General features: G+C 40.0%; 1 protein-coding gene across 4 annotated transcripts in view; it reads right to left on the bottom strand.

The window, feature by feature from the left end:
- The window catches only part of NCOA2 (nuclear receptor coactivator 2), a 189,172-nt gene that overhangs the window by 168,065 nt on the left and 735 nt on the right, over window positions 1-20,372 (bottom strand). For all 4 annotated transcript variants that reach the window (XM_042808607.1, XM_042808606.1, XM_042808605.1 and 1 more), the window contains exon 2: window positions 11,599-11,678. The gene's annotated coding sequence lies outside the window, so the exon portion shown is untranslated. The remainder of the gene's footprint in view (window positions 1-11,598; window positions 11,679-20,372) is intronic.

The following is a 20,372-nucleotide window of genomic DNA, read 5'->3' as shown; positions in this document are numbered from 1 at the left end:
GTATCATATCATGACATTTTTCCATTAGGACTTGGAACATGCTTTTCATTTCCCTACATATGCTGTAAGCAAGCTTTTAAATAAAAAAAAAAAAAAACAATGGTATATTTTCCCTTATTTTTATTGGTATTTTCTGCCTACATACGGAAAAGAAGATGGCTATGAAAGTCTACACCAGCACAGAGAGAGCAGTAGTTAATAAAGGCAAAATGCTACATCACCATCTGCATAAATTATGAGATGAGGTGCTATACTTTTTTCCTTATTTGAACTCTCACTTCAACCAAAGTCAAAATTCTAGAAAAAGCTTGATGATTTGTGGCCCTATAATCTGGCACAACCGCTAAGTTTATATTCAGGAAATCTCCAAATCTCAGTGAATAGGAGTTTGAACCACCTTTCACCTTTTACAAGGGTCACATCAGGGTTAAAAGGAAGAAAAACAGAGATGCGCTTCATCTACCAATAATAAAATCACTCTTCTCCACATGTGATAGAGCCCTGATTGGAAGATTTCTCATTGTTTCCACAACCACAATGCTCTAAATTTCATGGCATCCCTACACAGTGCTGTACAGCTTCAGTCTGCAGTGTACTTGAGGTTTCTGTCTGGAACTCATCTCCGCAAACTCCCACACTCCCCTATTAGAGCTGGAGTCCGAAGACAAACTTGAGTTTATATTTCCCCTCTAAGAAAAAGAAGTACAGAAGCAAATGTAACATCCCCTACAAAAGCAAAAGCTCTTTAAAATAAATGAATAAATAAAATAAATTCCGCTCCCTGGAGGTGCTCAAGGCCAGGCTGGATGGGGCTTTGAGCAACCTGGTCTAGTGGGAGGTATCCCTGCCTAGAGCAGGGATTGCAACTACATGATCTTAAAAGTCTCTTCCAACCCAAACCATTCTATGATTCTAAATCCAAATAGTCCCAATAGGCGATTTTCAGGACACAATGCAGACAGAGGCTGTCCATTCAGCTAGACTTGCAAGACAATGTGGCTCATGACTCCGTGTACTGTGGTGTGTGAAGTGTTGCTGAACTGTTCAGGGCTTTGGAATTGTGGGTTAGGGTTTTGTTGTTGTTGGGTTTGGGTTGTGTGTGCGTGTGCGATGCTATTGCTTACTCCAGCAGTATTATTTTTATTAGCAAATGGGTAACTGCACCCCTCCTATCAAGAGCAGGATACCCGTTTGAAGCAGCAAACCAGCCCAATTCTAACATGCTACCAAATTGTCAGATGGAAGCTCGTGAGCAAGGCCCAGCTGCTTGTGCTGCAACTAACACTTCACTGTATACATTTTAATACAGAAGACAGAAGGAGGAGGTTTTGCATTTGAAAACAAGCCCTTAATGGAAATATAGAGAAATAAATCTGTGTACTTTCTATCTTTATAAACCTTATTGTATTATGTTATTTACATCTCGCTGTCAGTTACTAGAAATTATGGAGAAACGTTCACATCCTAAAGAATTTCCCTCCCCTACATACACATACAAAACTGATGACTACACTGCTTTTTACCCAATATTCCTTCTCAACATCTTACAATATTTACATTTCCACAGCTATTGCCAACTTCAGAAACCTGCCACAACATATTAATTCAAACTGATATAAATCGAACTTTACACGAACCAATACATTTGTATTCTTAAGTAAATTAAGAAAAAAAATCAGAAGCAACACTAAATAAATTCAACCGTGCAATTCAAAGCAAATATGCAATTCAACTAGCATGGAGCTGGAGTTACTGAAATCAGAAATCTCAGCTGAAATAAAGGCATGCAGTCTGTGACAAAATAGCAGTGGAAAGTTCTGCAGGAGGGGCTGCACACAGCAGTGCTGGAGTTGAGCCCACAACTCATTCCAAAGCTCTTGTCAAAAATGTCTTCTGATATTTCTCAATATATACAATGCACACTGCACAGCTCGTCTCCATTCAATAATCCTGAAGAGACACTAAGTGCAGTTAAAGTGATTTATTCCGCTGAGCTTTTCATTGTATTAATTTATACTCTATGACATCACAAACCATAGATGTTTAAAAATTCAATTTAATTTATAAGACGGAGAAATATGTAACCTGCTAAAATATGAGTAGGTATGTTATATGGCTTCTAAAGGTGAACTGTGGCTGAAAAAAATGAAAGAGTGATATGCACAGAACCTCTAGCATAAATAACATCAAAAAGTGAAATTTCAGAGAGAATTCATTATTAACTGAAATCCTGCCTTTATTTTCCCCTTAAAATTCAGTTACAAATTAACTTCTAACTATTCCCTTTATGTATGACACAGCACAAAGCATTTGAGTTCTTTATTTCAGTGCTTTGCAAATTAATTGTGAAGGTTCTGGCAGGCTAAACATGACACGCATGAACTTGCAAAACATTCAAGCTGCTTCTTTGTCTGCTTATAAAAAGCAGAACTTCTCCCTCCAATTCCACAGTCATGTGCACGCCATTTAATAACAATTTTGTTACAAAAAATAGCAGCAATTCTTCTTGAGGCATAAAAAAGAATCTGAAAAGACAAAACTCGCCCATGCACAAATAATGCTGAAGACAAAACAGACACTAAACCCTAATCCCATCCTAACCTCCCCTTCAGGTAAGTGTATTTTCCCCTTATCTCTCAAACACACCAGTTTCAATAATACATCTGATGGTAACTACAAAATAAATAAATAAATAAATAAAATCATTCTAAAAATACAGCTTTTTCCCCTCCAGGTAGTCCTTGGCAATAAGCCCCATTCATATAATCCCTTAGTCATTAGGCAACAATCCTCACTTAAAACAACAAACTCTCCCATGCGGCTCTATTATAAGGCGATAGCCATGGCACCTCTTGTAATTTAAAGACATCCCATTTTCCTTGAGGTCAACCAGACAGCAAATCAAATAATCCCACAGAGGATTCAGAGAAAGCTTGACCCATTACTGAAGTGTTAAATTAGAATTTCAAAGAATAACTCCATTGTCACCACACAGCGATAGTTTTTAATTCTTCTCCTCTGTGAAAAGCACAGCTAAAGCAACGCTTGGTTTTATCTCCTAACACAAGCAGCCAAATATAGTGTTAATTCAAACCAATTTGGGTCATTTAATAAAGTGGAAAAAGGCCATTGCTTGAACAGCAGTTCTTACAACTTCATTAATATATCACAATACGGGTAGACAAAAAGCAGACATTTTATTTATATTTGAGGAAAACAAATGCTTTTATTTTCTATGAACAGTCCACAAACTTCAATATTCTGTATATGGAGAAAATAATGAGAACTGAGTCCATTTTACAGATAAGGAAGAGAAGGGGCTTACAGCTCAGGTGACTTGTTCAGAACACCTCTCACCACCCCGACACTGAAGTAGAAGCTCCTGGCTCCCAAGCACAAACCCAGAGGATAATCCCATTGCTGTAGTTACCCAGGTATCATAATTCTCATAGGCAGTCTTAAATTTCCACCACAGAATCCATTCATTCTGGGATGAACTCTGTAAGCCGTCAAATTCTACAGACAGTTCCTGCCACCTCACCCAAATCTGTTGATTAGGAAAGAATTGTCCAAACTATCACTAAGTTCGATTTTCATTGCTGACTCTGGTCTCAAGTTTAAAAACAAACAAACAAACAAACCTGATAGTTCAGCACCATATGAGATTAACAGATGCTTCACACAAAGAGCCACAGAGACCATCATCAGCATGGCATAAAGATTCTTAAAGTTACATGATACTCTAAACAAAGCAACAGGACAGAACGAAGAACTGGTAATACAATCAATACAAATTACAATATAGAAACAAACAAAAGCATTCAATTACTACAATACCTTAAAAAAAAAAAATAATCACGTGTTGCTACTACGCTATTACCAACTTCCTTTTCTTTCAATGGAATAAAATCACTTAAAAAACAGTGAAAGGTGATATCTTCTGTACACTCAGCTCATACAAATGAAAAAAGTCTTCAATTAACAGAACAAGGTTTTACCCAGCATGGGACCCTCTTCCCTGAAGGAAATTCCATATCTCTCTGGGAGATGCCTTCTGAACAGCTCATATTTTTTACTTCTCCATTACTCTAATGCAAGATCTAAAAATGCTGATTTTGATCTTTTCAGATTTCCAAGAATTCCTCATGGCAAAATACTTCACACTGGTCTAATCAAAGTATCTGGAAAAAAGATGGCATATGCAGTGACAACTATGGGAAAATCAAATTAGTAATGTATCTTCATAGTCAAATGTATTCATTTAATTAGAAACAGAGACACCACTGCTATAAGGAACAGAGCTGTCCCTAGAGTGGATTTTTTATTTCAGTCTCTACAAAAAAGAAACCCCCAAACAACACAAAACCTAACATATTTCCAAAACTGTTTCAAGTTGCACAAATCCTCAGTTTGCCAGCAAAAATGCCCTTGTTTCAGAAAGTTTACTTCACATCACAGTAGAGTAAGCTATCCTGAAGCATTACAAGCAACCACAAGGGAATTTAATTGCTAGATATATCTGTAAATGTACACCTTGGCTTCCTCTGCAGTACCTTGCCTGGAAAGACAACCTGATAGGTAGCATATAAATAAATTAAATAAAAAGAAGTGGCAAAGTGAAGAAACTCCCGTCCTTTATTGGACGGCACGCACAGCAGCTAGGGTACTCACAGCTGACACGAGAAATCCAGCTCTCCAACAAGGTATTCAAGCAGCACTAAGAAGCACAAATGTTTCAGAGGCAGAGATAGATAGAAGGGAATATCAGCAGCCCAGAGAGGCAGCATCCTCCCACTTGGGCACCCTGCTGTGCAGCAGGAGCACCACGACTCCCTCCTCCATGCTGCTGCACGTTCCAATTGAGGCAGCATATAGAGATGCACCCTCCCACCTCTCTCCCCTCAAGACAGGTGTGGCCCTGACCATGCACACTGGTGTCCATGTGGGCCCAAGACAGCATTCCCCAGCCCGTGAACCACATCAGGTAATGTAGGCTGTGGCAAGAGACATGTCCTGCAGGTGTCCAGGGACTGGTGAGGCCCACGGAATAAAGGAAGCAGCACTTGTGGAACGGTAACAGGCACTGGGAAGCAGAGGGACTGACCGACTCATCTCCAGCCTCTCCTATGGCAGTTTCACATGGATCAGAGTGTCCTGATCCACACATCATCTCCCCTGCCCTGGGGTTTTAACCAAGCAGACAAGTATGTACTATCCAAAGCATTATCACTGTTGTCAGATGATGCCGAACTTTCTGAACTGTCATTACTGGAAATAAATTCACCACCAGCAGGCTATTACATTTCTTCTCTTTCTTTCTAATAGTGCCCTAAAACAGGAGCAGAGCACCATATGCTTGGTTCTAGGCTGATATTCAAAAATGAGTTAATACTACACAGGTGTATATACACACAGCACGTCTGATGCTAACCAGCGAAAGCAGAAAATTAACAGAACAAATGACATGTAACAGTTTAGGCTGAAGCACACCTCCTGTAGTGTACAACAGTGGTGGTAACACATTTGGTATATAACAGCAGCAGAACAGCATAAGATATTTTCATATAAGATGATGTATTGCAGGTTGGTTTTTTGTGTAACAGTTTCTTAAAACTTCTGTCAATTTGTATCAAGCATGTCTTAAGTGTTATACAGTAGACTTACATGCATTGATTCCCTAAATATTTCAGAGCTGATCAGGAGATGAGAACTTGAGTTATGACAAGAGTGGGCTCATGAGGAACCCAAGACCAGCATCATAGTCACAGACAAGCACTTTAAACATCAGTATTCACACGTGAAGCTATCATCATACATACTCTGTTCTATCGTAGAATACATTCAGGTAGTTACACACTACAATTCCAGACAGGGAAGGTTTTTTTGTATGGTCTCCCCAGCTGTTCTAAGCAGTAAAAATAGAGCTAAGCAGGATTTGTGAAGAGAAGCCAAGCGAAAAACCACAACTGAAAACTGAAAGGCCATAAAAATTAACTCAAGTGAAATTTCATACATGTTGGCCACCTACATTCAGAGAAATTTATGTTTCAATCCCATTCCAAAATACTACTAACTGTGGCACCACAAAGCAGAGTTTCAAGCTTACACCCTGATCAAAGCAATGCAGCAGACATCTCTCTCATAGCTGTGAAACAGGTGCCTGAAGATTGAAGGACAAAGGAACCCAAAGCAAAACAGAATCCTCATTTCAATGGGTATGGACAGTTAAAGGTCTACATAGTATCAACAAAAGCAGGAGAAAAGCATGCTGAAAGAAAATGAATGGAAACATTTTAACTCAGTATGACACCGTTTGCCTCAAGGATGAACTGACTTGAAATACCTACTACAAATGCAACTCTTCTCAGTTCTGTTTTTAAATGCTCCTAGATCACCTATTGCTGTCATTGGGAAATATATGGAGCTTGGTGTATACTGAACACTGTAGTTTATTGAATTGGGATTACTGAGGAACAAAATACTGATAATGAGAAAGAGGAAGCATCTGGATCATCAGTTGCTAAACACGTATACTAAAATCTGGTGCCTGTGCAGTCAGCTAACCACAAATGGCTGTCTTTTCCGGGGAAGGAAAATATTCAAATACCTTCTCTCTCTGCAGATTGCTAAAATGAGTTGTTTTGTTAGGCTGTGTACGGTTGGAGAGATATTTCTAAAACATTTAAGACAGTTAAAGATATTAATAAATGAAATATTATCTAAGACTGCATTTTCAATAACCAAAGTTTGTTTAAACAAAGTTAAAATTTCTTGCCAATTCAGTTAGTATAAAGGTAAATTAGTCAGATGAAAACAAACTGTGCCACGCTTTATATCAACCAGTTGCAAATTCACTTACTATTCTTGTCACATAAGTCTTCAGAGTTAACATCCCAGCATTGTGGCATGATAAAAATTCACCCACTTTAATGTACAGAAATATCTATGATCCTCAAATTATTGTACTATAATGCTGTCAAATAAACAGACTACTGGAATTCAATATTCAGAAAGCCAAGGCAAAATCTACCATCCTTAAACTGAAATACCAGTGTCATTTTCAAGCCCTGTATTTAATTAATACTATTTACTGTCAAGAGCTGAGCTGGGTAAATATTTCACTCTTCCCAATGCAGGGGTTAAAGGCAGGCCCAGAGGAAAATTCGCCCGAATAAATGCATCTCATCTTCTTTGATGATACAAGTGCTCAGTTGTCCTGTTCTTGACCCCTCTAGAATTCCCAGGCTCCAATACTGGTAGTAGAATGTCATCAATCCATATTTAAAATACATATTGATTTTCCACAGACAATAATGACAGCTATTTCTTCTGAAAATGCATACATACTATACCTTTGGAGATATAAAAAGGTTCCTATCAAGTTAAGAAATGAAAAAAATCTTTCCAAAGCCCATCACTAAGTCAAGACCAATATTTAAGAAGTGAATGAAATCAAGTTAGCTATCTCATTTCCTAAATATTTTTTTTTTTATATATCTCACTAAAACTGAAGTGTTAGAAATAATCTTCCTGGATATTGCTACAAAAGACAAATTTCAATCAATTGAACGATAGTGTTTTCAACAGGACTTGATAAATGGGGTTTGATTCTATCAGTTCAGTAAGAATTTCATTGACAGAGCACTCCATTTAAATCCATTCAAGGTAATTAATGAGTTTTACATATTTAAGGAAAGTTTACCTCAGACTTCGAATGAAATTGAATGTTGTGGCCTCAAAATACTGAAGTACTTGAAATCTGCTTTCACTGTTAACAAATCTAGTTCTACTAGTAGTAAGGATGATGAGATTTCTCTGAATTCTCCATTTTCATTAATTTTAAAGGCAAAGCAACATACTGCATTTGTGCAAATTTCACCTCTTCCATACAATAAAAATGAAAAATTTCCATAATCACCATTCCCAACTTGAAAAAGAAAAAAGATCTCACAAATCTGAATAGATGCTCATTTCTCACTGTACCACCCACACACAGTGTTCACTCTCAGATTAGGAGTACAATTTTGACCCTGACTGGATTAAATTCACTATAATCAAGAATCTATTTTAATAGGCACCTTTATAGCCAATCCACATCAACTAATATCGCTACAGGAGTGACTGAAAACAGAAAATCCAATCGTATTTCATGCAGAACAGAACCACTCGGTATTGAGGTCTCAGAATGTGAGCATTCTCTTTATTTAGCACAAACCAATTCAAACCAGGCTAAAAATCGTTCACAAGTTCTGCTTCAAATGAGAAGATGTGAGTCAGTAAAGATTATCCGTTCCCATGATCAATAACTATTTTATTTCAGTTTTTTTTTTTCTGAAATACTGCTCCTCTAGGAGTCAAGGTGCTGTGTATTTACACCTAAGTTCTTGGTGGGCTCCATCCCAGCACGGCTTTGAATTCTGACAGAAGGGAGCTCTCTCCCTCCCTCATTTATATTTCATACTTGGAACCTATTGTAATCTTTTCTTCCCCGCACCTTCAAATTAATAGTAAAGACTCATAAAACTTGTTTCAGTGTGAGGTACTCCTATATTTTCAGTATCATGCTTCACTTTCTGACAGCACTCCTTTCGCACATACAAGTATTCGGAGGACTCCATCTTAAGTGAGACATCTGTCAGAATTTTCTTTATCTACAACTGCTGTGAGAAACAATAAGGAGTGCTATAACTCATAACAAACAGACACAAGTATCTCCTATGTATCACACTTGACACTAACTACAACACAAATGCCAATGAAGCCACTACAAAGTTGGATTGAAACAGAGCGTCATTGAAAGTGACAGAAAACTGAGATTCCTGTAATCTACATTCTCTTCTTTTCCCTGAGAAACATTCCCTGCAAAAGAAAACTTTTAATACAAAAAGAAAATGAGAGAGAAGATACTTTCTGATTGGAAATTTTTAGACTGGAAAGTCAAGTTCACACTTTTATCTGTTTGGCTGGTTTGCAAGTCTGTCCTTCTTGCCATCTCTAACTGCATGTAGTACCTTGGTAGCACCCAGCAGCTACCCTGCATTACCCTAGCCACCACACACACTGGTGTGTGGTCACAAATTCCAGCATTCACATTACTTCCATGTGTTTCTTCACGTATGCTCTAAAGCCATTTATCATGTCCAACTTTCAAACCTTTATGCACTGTATCACATTCAAAATAGATCCAATCAGCACCAAGAATTTCACCTGCTGAAAAGCTCACAGCAGCTGCAGAGTGAACACAAGTTCAGCCACACTCATGGCACAGCCCAGTTTCACGATGGCCAGTGAAACGCAGCACCTATTCCACAGGCAGCTCCCATTAAGAAGCCAAGGCCAGGACTTAGGAGATTCCAGCTGGTATATCCTTCCTAACTTCACATACTAATTAACATAAATTCGTTTCTAATTGATACTGTTCTATAGAGGGAGAGCATCTGAATAAGTCAAACAATAGGACTTCAGAATTCGATGATATCAATTCCAAGACTTCAAAGGAACCAAAATTTGAAACTGCTCCATGTTTCATGCAGCTCTCTTTCACTGAACTATCATGGGCACACATGGATAAGCATTCCATTTAGAGCATCAGGATATTCTTTGGGAAAATGGCCTCTCTGCTTCCAGGCAGAGGCAGATTCCTTGCCTTTTGAATCATTTCACAACATCCATTTTTATGTTGTACAGGTTTCTTCTTCACTATTATCTATTTACACGTTATATACCACATTTTACCTTTTAGTTGCTCGTATTAAAACTTGTGAACTTTTCAAGAACAGCAACCATGTTTTAGTCAGTATTTGTAGAAGTGCCAGAAAGTAATCTGGTACCATAACAACAAAAATTCAGAAGTTTGGTGCAGAATTTAGCAGCACTAAACAAAAGAAAGGTTGCCTTTTTAGTGTTTTTCTTTTCCCCCACTCAGATTAATTACGAAAAAAAAAGGTAATTATATGCAATTGCTTTTTATGTATTTACCTTTCTCAGTTTTAACCTAACATATTCCTTGTTTAATAGAAAATTATAATCAAGATGTCTGAAATGAAAACAAACACGCTATCAATTTGACAACAAAATTTCATGTTCTCTTTGGGGGAATTTTGGCAATGGCATTTTTCTTTCTTCACTAGTCATACCCAACTCATTTTATTACGAGTCTTTTCTTCCCTCGAAGAAAAAGCAGATATTTTGAGATTAATATTCTTTTCTTAAACAATTAATTTAAATGATCACAAATACAGCTTATTAACGAGAAAACCTGCATGCACACATTACAAACATGATGCAGCTCAGTGAAGTACTTTAAACAAATAATACCGTGTAAGCAATAAGTGTACATAAGCAAGCAATAAACAACATCTACGTGGCACAGCACTTTCAAGTTAATTCATTGTACAAACAAACTATTCAACCAATATTACAAAGTTTATTGAATGCAATGAACTGCAAATCTTTGTTATCAGTACAGCCACCAAAAAAGGCAGAAAAACAGAAGCTCAGAAAAGCATCTTAAACCTGTTTTCATTCACTGATGTTAGAAAATGGAGTAAGTTTAAAGAAAAGAGTTGCTAGCTTGTAAAAAAAACCAAAAAAACAGTCGCTCAATGTAATTAACAAAGGAGGAAATTATACTTGAGGTAGGCAGGTAGGCATACATAATTTTAATCCATAAATGGACAGCATTGTACAAACAGCTATGACCCAAAACAACTAAAGCCCTTCTTAGCTGGCTCATTCCCCACCTCTATATTTAGTGTGCAAGCTTCAAAAATACATATTTCCGACCTTAATAAGTCACTCTATGTGTTAAAAGACAACATTTATTCATGAGTACTCTGAAAAGGTTCTCACATAAAATCTCAAACGCTTATTTGTAAAAGGTTTATACCAAGTAAGTACACTGATATATTAAACATGCCTAAAATAAAGATACAGCAGTTATATTTTACTTTCTTTCACTATTCTACCAAACTATTACTAGCATGCATTTAAACAATCTGCAGTGGTCCCTTCTCCTAATTCTCAATGGCATTATCCCTTCTCCTGAGCAGTGCTGAACAGGAACAGCACTGCCTGATGTAGCCATCAGACAGTAATTTTTGAGCAACAAGCAGTTTAAGTCATCAAGTGTCATTATACTTATTTCAACCCTCAATTTAAGTAATTTATTAGTGCAGATAGTTGGATGAAAAAGCCTGTATTATTTGATACTCAACCTTCACCATAAGACAGACCATAATCAGCACATTTGAAAAACATCAGTTCCTTGGTTAAAGGATCAAGTATCAAACAAACTTCAAGGGAAGGAAGATCACATTGATCTCCTTCAGCCCTTCTCAGCACAGAGTCCCATTTCTGGTCTTGGCACAAAAGCAAGGTCCCTGCTTCCATAACCAATTTGGGTGCTACTGTTTCAAAGTCTCTAAGGTGTACATATTTCTACTGACTGCAACACCACATTTACTCATTCCACCACACAGTGGAACACGTTTGTTGCATTGTATCCACGTAATCAGTTTAAGACATCTCACATCAAATTTCTTGGTGAAGGAGGAAGAACAAAAGCAGTCCAACAAAACACAATAACAGTCAACTCACCGAGACTCAGCGAGGCAGGCAAGGAGTTTCAGAGTCTGTGAGTATGGGGAGCCCCAGCACTCAGACACATCTCAAGTGTGCTGTGAACAAAATTGAGAAAAAAAGAATTAGCCTTTTTCTGGAGGTAGGCATAGAAGAAATGAAAATATGACAATTTTAAGTGTAACATAACAAGGGAAACATTATACACTTTGCAGAGTATTAACTGTTTTCCCAGACACAACAATAATTTCCTTCCAGTTGCATAATCACTATAGGCACACAACTTCCTCTTTACCTGCTGCCTCCTGCAAATCTGCAGATAGCAACTACGATGTTTGAACTAATTTACACAAAGTACAGTCCTCATTTTCAGAAAAGAATCTGTGGTAACTCTCTGTGAAAGTGGTTGGTTCCTTTTTTTGGTTGACTTTATAATCAAGTCTTTAAAAAGGAGAAACTGGTGTTTTTATAAAATGTCTCTCAACTGTCACTAAAAATTGCATGTGTAGAACCACATTCCTTGAATCTTCACTTAGAAGGCAACTGTCCTCAGCAATGAGCATCAGCGGAAAAATTAACACAATAATAAAGTAATAGTATTATAATGACTTAAAAAAAACAAACAAACAAAAAAAACACAACAACAACAAATACCTAATCTCTTCATTAGCACAGAACTTAGGATTTCAGAATAGCAGAATGCACACATCACTAAGCAATGTATACTGATTCAGGGAAGAGGAACAGGAGGGTAATACTAGCACAGCACTATCCACAAAAAATACTATACTAGGACTTTTTTTTTTGTAGATCAAGCAGTACTTTATGTAAAATGTATCCAAGCAGGCTACCAAAGAGTTTTTTAATTCGTCATTCTGACTAACAGAAGAGTAGAACATGAAGAGCCATAAGTTATCAACAACAACAACATAAAGCACTAATTATGCCTCAAGAAAAATGGATTTTTAAAATGATGTTATTTCTGTCAATTCTTCCACCTCACATAAACCTTCTTCAAATAAACTTGGCCTGAATTCTTCTAGTTAGACAAAATACCACTGCAAGCTGCCAAAGGGCCCACTAACAAAAAAGTATTCTTACATAAAATATATACACAGGAGATCTGAAAACAAACATTATCCCCTCAGGAATGCCTAAGTATACGAGGCCTACAAATCACAAATATGGTGCTTTGGAGCTTGCTCGCATTCATGGAAAACATCATCTTGTCTTAGAATAAAATTCTCAGTAGAACACCAGATCATGTGGCAATTTCACAGGGATTACAATTTCTGTCAGACACCTGTAGCACAGAAAGAGGCAGCAAGGAGAAGCCACTGCCCAACTAGCAGATGAGACGGCTGGGTGCTGAGTGCCCTTCATGCCAAAGGCAGAGGATGAGAGCTGCAGCCCCAGCCATGGTGGGGAGGCCCTTTTCCATAGGATAGCAACGACAACAAGAGCTTGGATACACAAAAGTGTTTTCCATTCATCTTCCAAGTCCCAGGGCCAAATCCTCTTCCTCGTGCCTGACTTTCAGTCGGTCAGCAAAGGAGGATGGGCACTACTCTCATACCATTTCATCTCTCAACAACCAGCACAGCCGGTGTTTTGCTATTGCTAACATATTTTAGGTCCTCCCCTCCTGATCTATGTGGCCTTCCAGTATCACTGCTCAAAAAGTCTGCACCGAGCTAATGTGATTCCCAATGGCTAGTTAATAGAACATAGGGCAGCAACAACAAAAACTCTCCAGAACTTGTCATTTCCACTTGCTCTATAAGTAAAACTTTCTAAAAAACAGTAATAACCAGGCTGTCTGAATGCCAAGACACTGTATGACAGTTTCATACAGAAATACTATCTTCAGAACACTACTAACAAGATTTTTCTTTCTAAGCCTCAAATTGTACCGCAACTAGCGACAAGCCTGATGTACCCAAACACATATCATTCAGGGTACTCCAGATTTATTCTTTTCATTAAACTACAGCACCTCTGAAGAAAGCGACAAATACTGGGCACTGACATCACCTATTAGTCCTTGCTTTCCTTTTCAGGCCCTTTTCTGAAGTACAAAGGAAAAGCAACACTGTAGGAAACTGCACCACTAGCACCTATTCCCATGCTAATCATTCCCACAAGAATCACAAGGTCCTTAGGGTGCCTCTGGAAACTCAACAGAAAGCACCCTTGCATAAAGCCAGCTTTCACAGTGATATAGTACTGTTAATGGTGGTGCTCAAAGGCCTGTATGCAGGCCTCAAACAAAAGTATACATGAGGAAATGGTCCCTGCATCGCTTTAGCTATGACACAAAAATGAAATATATCACAGTTACTATTCTTCACACTCGTCATTTTCCAATACCACCATTCAATCAATTTTTCATTTTCCAAAGTGGAAAAAAAGAATCTTTTAAAGGCAAGGTTCAAGGCTAGGTGCAATTGATAAGGCCCAAAACAGTGCAACATCCTCTGACTTCAGGCCACTTGACATCTTCATTTTCTGTTCCTTCACAGTAATTTCTTTCTTTCAAAGGGCAAAGAGATATCTGTATTCTAGCTACCTATGCCAGTGTCAAAGCTGTGTTACCTCCTTGCCTCAGAAAAACTACAAGTTGCAAACAAAACAAACAACACTGTCCTGACAAACTACAGCATACCAGAGAAGAGTGAAGGACAACTTTCAGACATACGTAAGAAAGACATTTACTTAGTGCATGTAAGCTTAGCGGATGTATTTTCTGACCATCTACACACAGTATAAGAGGGAATCTGAAGAACATGAAGACAAGTCATCTTCGTACAGTACAGTTAAGATTAATCTCATACACAACTGCAGCAAGAAAACAACTGAAGGTCACTTGAAACACAGTATCTTTGTATCAAAGCAAGCCATGACTTCCCCTCCCCAAAAAAGAGCAGAACAGTCAGAAGTACATTTGTAACACAACTGCCAACACAAGTCGGTTAAAAAAAAAAAAAAAAAAAAAAAAAAAAATAGTTAAAAGTAATTAAAAAAAAAAGAAAAGCTTTAACCTATGTCATTAAAGCTACACTTGAGAGCATCAACAGGTTGGCTTAAAAAAAAAAAAAAAACAAACAAACAAAAAAAAAAAACAATGAAAGATAAAGGCAATAAGTGTTCTAGCTCTACTAAAACAAAACAGCATACTTTCGCTTGTAAATTTCAATTATAGGGAAAAAAAGACAAAAATACTCAAAACATGCAGACTTGGATTTGCAGAGCTCTTCTTGAAGCAGGAGTTGTAATCTGCTAAAATAAATAATATATTAATCTGTATAACCTCACTCTTCCTCCTCAAAGAAACTATTTTAGGAAATTGATAGGAAAGGAGAATGACATAGCTCGTATCTCTGAAGACCAAGGTACAAATCCATGTAAGAGCAGCAAGTGAAATTAGTTGAAATAATCACATTTATTTTTGAGAATAACAAATGTGGCTGGTCCACACCCCCTGACATTACTTCAGGGACAGAAAAGCTGGCAAACTCAAAGTCTGGTGGAAGAAATCTGAAAGAAAGTTATCTGCACTGTAGATCAGGTAATACCTGAACTCTCACTTGCAAAAGGAATGAAAAGCATATGACCTTGATTTATTTTTCTAAATTTGATTCTGTCATGGAGGCATATGATGTATTTGTGAGTCCATAAAAATAGCTGTAATAAGTGTCAGGATATACTATCAAATTTATTCATAGGCAGAATTTCCTCCTTCCTCACAAAAGTTTCCTTTTGAAATGCACTTCAATACTTCCTCCATAATCTGTGAGTACAAATAAGTGACGTACTGCATTGTTTTTAATTGCAGCAATTTTCTTCAGAATCCCTGTGTAGGACTCATTAGAGATCAATACTAATGGCAATGAAAAACTGTATTTGTTCACATACAGATGAATTACTATGGAATCTTACACCATCTGTGAAGTAATTCTGACCTAGCAAGTAAAACATACTTCACTTTCCATGCCCCTTCTTCAATCCCAGTCTTTTCCAGGAGGCAGCCAATAAAGCAGCCAATTGTGATATGCCCACTATAAATCCTACCAAAGAGCAACAATATGTCTTACGTAGCTCACTAAAAAAAGCATCAAAACAGCACCGCTCAGTCATCGCTACATCAGATATATCATCTCAGTACACCCCAGGATCCCCCCACATAAGTTCATGTGATTTGCATTACCCAAGAATTACAGATAAAGCAACACATTCAGTATGCATCTTTAATTTGTCACCTATATCCCTTGCCATTTCATTAATACATGAACAGTTTCCATAAAGTTTACTACTTCAGCAAAATACATCAACCTTTCCAAGTAGCAAGTAACTTCTCCAACAAAGAAAAACAACACAAAAACCACAATTGGGATTTGCACAGACAGCTCGGCACCTTACCTGCAAAAATCAAGTGCATTTTACAAAAAGGCTCCTGAAAAAACCTAATCAGAGCATGCTCACAGAAAGAGTGAGATTTACTATCAGTTATAACTGCTAAAAATGACAGCAAAGAAAGAATAATATCTGCCAGTAACTGTATTAATGGGAGATTGTTATGGAAGCCATTTAAGGAAATGCATGGCTTGGAATGGTATAATGATGCAGCTGCAGAAGGAAAAAAAAGTGTGCAATGTTAATGTGTTGTTGTACAGCTTTAGACATCTAAATTAATGAACTAACTTCAAAAAGCCAACCACCCCCGCGACCGTACACTTTCCGTAGGAATTGAACCTATATGATTTCCTTAAAACTAAGCAAATTTCTATTACACTTAACTTGAATAACATCTTATTTCCATGGAACAAGATTGAAAAATCATAAACAATAGCAAAATGTAATGCAGTGAATCCACCACATTCAACATCTATTTTCTTGAACTATTCATCAATTCAAAGTAATTTTATAAAAGCAGCAGAAATATTCTAAAAGCTCAGGAGAGGAAACGTTGTTCTAGGTAATGAGTAAATGCAGGACTGAGCAGCAGAAAATTAATTTCCTCCACTCAGCTTTTTTTTTCCATCAGGTAAATTCATGCTAATGCTATTTCTAAGTACTTACATCACAATACTGACAAAACAGTTCGGGCTTTCTGTTAGTTTAAGTCCTGATTTAAAAATACATCATGATGATATTCTCTTTTGTTTTTGTTTTAAACGTTGCACCCTACATTGATTCAACTACACAAGCTGTCACTTCCCACGTCGCATTCCTACCTGGTATATCTTAAGAAGGCTAAACATACTGAATCATTAAAACAGGGAGCGTTTGCATAATGCAAATACTGCTGACAAACTACTAACCTCAAAGTGGTAAGCTGTTTTAGTAGCACGTAACCGCTGATGTCATAATATGAATTACTCTTACTACTCCAAGTTACCATTTCAGCGACATGCATTGCTGCTCAAAATGTTATTCCAACACACAGCAGGAATCCTCGCAACTGCATATTTTGCCTGAAATCTTAAAACATTATCAAAATACTATCTTTATCAAAATACCATCTATAATAAATAAGTGAAGTGGACGTTATCTAAGCTCGATTAACCTGACGGCTAAAAGTCGAAGAACACTTCTGTGAGGCTTAAATCCCCCAGAGAAGAGAGGCTCAGATCCTGTCCGCCAGCACACAATGGAATCACAGCTGACGATGCACATCTTTTTCTGGATGTCTCCATATGCTCAGGAGGGTTCCCCCCCCCCTCCGTCCCTCCCTGTTTCCCTCTCCGCCCCCCTTGCTCCCAGCATCGCATTGAGAGATTTGTCATTATCTGCCACCAGGAGCATGAGAATGTTTTAACAACTAACACAAATAAAGTGGTGCACTGAACTTCACCTTATTTAAAAATAAAAACAGGGGCTCCTGCCAGAGTAGCCATCTGTAACTACATGATCTGAGAGCAGCAAACGAGCGCTGAATGGATGCTGCCATATACCCTTCTACAAAGTAAATATCAGCGTTCCAGTTTCTAGCTCAAAAAGCTAAGTCACACAGAAGGGCACATACTCTGTAACAGAACACCCAACCTTTGACCTCAGCAGCCAAATGCAGAAATAAATGTAAACCAAGCATTTTGACATTGGTAAGAATACTACAGAAATGCATGGGATTCGTTAAATACTTCATATGCACTTGGAAATGGTTTGCATTGTTTAGAGAAGCCAACCATGGCAAGTGTGCAAAAATGAGCATGACAGAGACAGCACTGGCTCAGCACTGCCTTCCTTCAGCGCACAGCCTATTAGTGCTGAGCAGACAAAGAGAGTTACATTTGTACTTGAATTTGGCACCAGCCTTTCGTTCAGCCTTTTCTCCTAAACGAACTGACAGTATCCTCAAGGCTTACATCTCACAAGCCTCAGCAGTTTCCAGAATCGCAATCCGGGTGGTGCTAACAAAACTCAGCTCAGCACCGAACCCCAGATTTTGCCCATGAGACAGTGACATCAGCAACAAAGAAAAGGACCACGAGACAGTGGGCATTGTCACTGCAGCTGTCTTTCCCAAGGACTTTATTCTTCCTGCCGAAAGCCCTCGCACTGCAGATGGACTGGGTAGGAGCTGCCTTCAGCCACGGGGCAGTGCTGCACAGCACACGTCCACAATGGGAGAGAGCCCTGCACTGAACAAGCTGCACCTTCAGGATTATAAAAACACAAATATTCTCAAGTAACTAACCTTTATTGCTCCAATTTAATACAATACGCTACATTATATGCAAACGCATCCTCAGTGTTTGTGGTTGTTTTTTTTTTCTTTTTTTTTTTTTCTCCCCTATAGGGAAATGTAGCTGTGCTTTAAAAACTTAAATACAACTGTCTTATTGCAACAGTATCATTCTTGATAGGAATAAAGTATTCCTCACTGAGATGTATTGGGTTTCACAGAGCACTGACACCACCAGGACACACAAAGAAGAACAGGGCAGATGCTCACACCCTACTTTGCAGCACACAGCATCTTCAGAAGCTGCAGTATGAAGTATACGTGCCTACGAAGTAACAGTGCAATGTGTGGGCCTTTTTGCCAGTAAAGGCCTCGAGCTTGAGAAAATACGAAGTTGAGAAAACTTCAGTTTTTAAGCAAAATAAAAGAACCTGCTGACTGGAAAACTGACACAATGACAGTACCTTCACCAGGACTTTATTGTGCAATGCTCACCAAAATGAGATACAAACATACGAAAAATTATCTGATCCCCCAAATATTTGTCTGGCATTTAGGATTAACCTTTCTTTCTAAAGCTGTTCCTAGTATTTCTGAGGGCCATGCCATGACAGCATTGCTCAGGGTGCCGGATCCCAGGGCTGGCTGCGAACACCGAGCTCACCGTGGCACTTGTGGACTTGGAGAGTAACCACGGGTGTACAGTTACACATTGCTTTATCCCTGTGACACAGCGCAGCTGACTGCTGTGCTCAGTTCCAACACAGCCCTCGAGTAGCTGTATTCCAAGTGACAAAACCAGGAGCACGCATGCATGCCTGCAGATGTATACGTGTGCAGATCTGCACGGGCTTTGTGTACCTCACGTGTGATACCACCACTGATATAAACAAGAAATAGTCCTGAAAACTCTGTAAGAGGTTGGTACTGACACAGTTCCTATTCACAGGGGCCCATAGCTGTCGGGAAGCAAAGCAGTGCTGCTCTGCAGATAATGGTTTGGGCTGAGCACTCTTCAGGACCGTGCAATGCCTCAGCAGCTCTCCATGCCCCACAGCTGCTCAAGGCTCCCCCAGAGCAGGGCCCAGTGCCACTGTAGGGCTGTGAGGAGAAGTGAACAGGAGAGGAGTGGCTTTGTAATTTGGTCCATGCAAACTCAAAAGGCTGAAAGTTAATGAACGCTATCAGCCACTGTGGCAGCAAATTCTGGAAATAAGAGGATGAGCAGCATTAAACCGTTCACCTATCTTCAGTAGCAACAGAGCCGTGCTGGAACTGCCAACACAATGCGCTGAGCTCAAACTCTTCTTCAACACCACAGAAATATTACCGGGTCACTTACACAGCCCATTCACCTGCTTCCTAAAAACCAGGCACGCAGCAGCAGTTACTGCCGAAGGAGCAAAGCCGTCCTCCTCCCACCAGGGCACCGCTTCCTGGCTCAACGACCGCCGCGGGACAGCGCGCCTCAGCCCCGGCCCCGGCCCACATGACGGCACCGCCACCGCTCCCGCAGCTCCCGCGCCGCGCCGTGCCGGCCTCCCGCACGCAGCCCGCACGGTCCCACCCGCAGCGCCCAGGCCCGACAGCGCCGCGCCCCACGGCCTGGGACGAGCACGGCGGCGGGGTCCCCGCGGCGCGCACACGGCGGGGCGGGGGAGAAGCGGCGGGCACCTCCCCTCCCCCGCCCCCCTCGCGCGTTCAACCCTCCCCCCCGCTCCGCAGCGACACCGGAGCGAACGGCACCCGCCCAGGGACCCCGGCCCCGCGCCCACCGCCGGCTGCCACAACCCCTTCCTCCTCCTCCTCCCCTTCCTCCTCCTCCTCCTCCTCCCCCGCCGCTCCCCGCCCCGCGCACACCCGCAGCCACAAGGCACTGCGGCGGCCGGGCCCCCACCCCTCCCCTCCTCGGGCGGATCGCGGGGAGGCGGCGGCGGCGGCGGGGCGCCCCGGGCTGCGCAGCGCCGTGCGGCCGCGGCCTGACCGCGGGGCCCCACCGCCCCACCGCCCGCCCCCGCGGTTCGGCCCGGCGCGCGCACGCACGCGCCGCCCCCGCGCAGAAAGTTACAGAAGTTGCCCGCGGTGCCCCCGCCGTACCCGCGGAGAG

This window comes from Centrocercus urophasianus, unplaced genomic scaffold, assembly GCF_019232065.1.
Source record: "Centrocercus urophasianus isolate 14NV4802_14NV808 unplaced genomic scaffold, USGS_Curo_1.0 seq_11, whole genome shotgun sequence".
NCBI lineage: Eukaryota > Metazoa > Chordata > Aves > Galliformes > Phasianidae > Centrocercus > Centrocercus urophasianus.
Note: the sequence above shows the minus strand (reverse complement) of the source record. Positions and strands in the feature narration are given on the sequence as shown.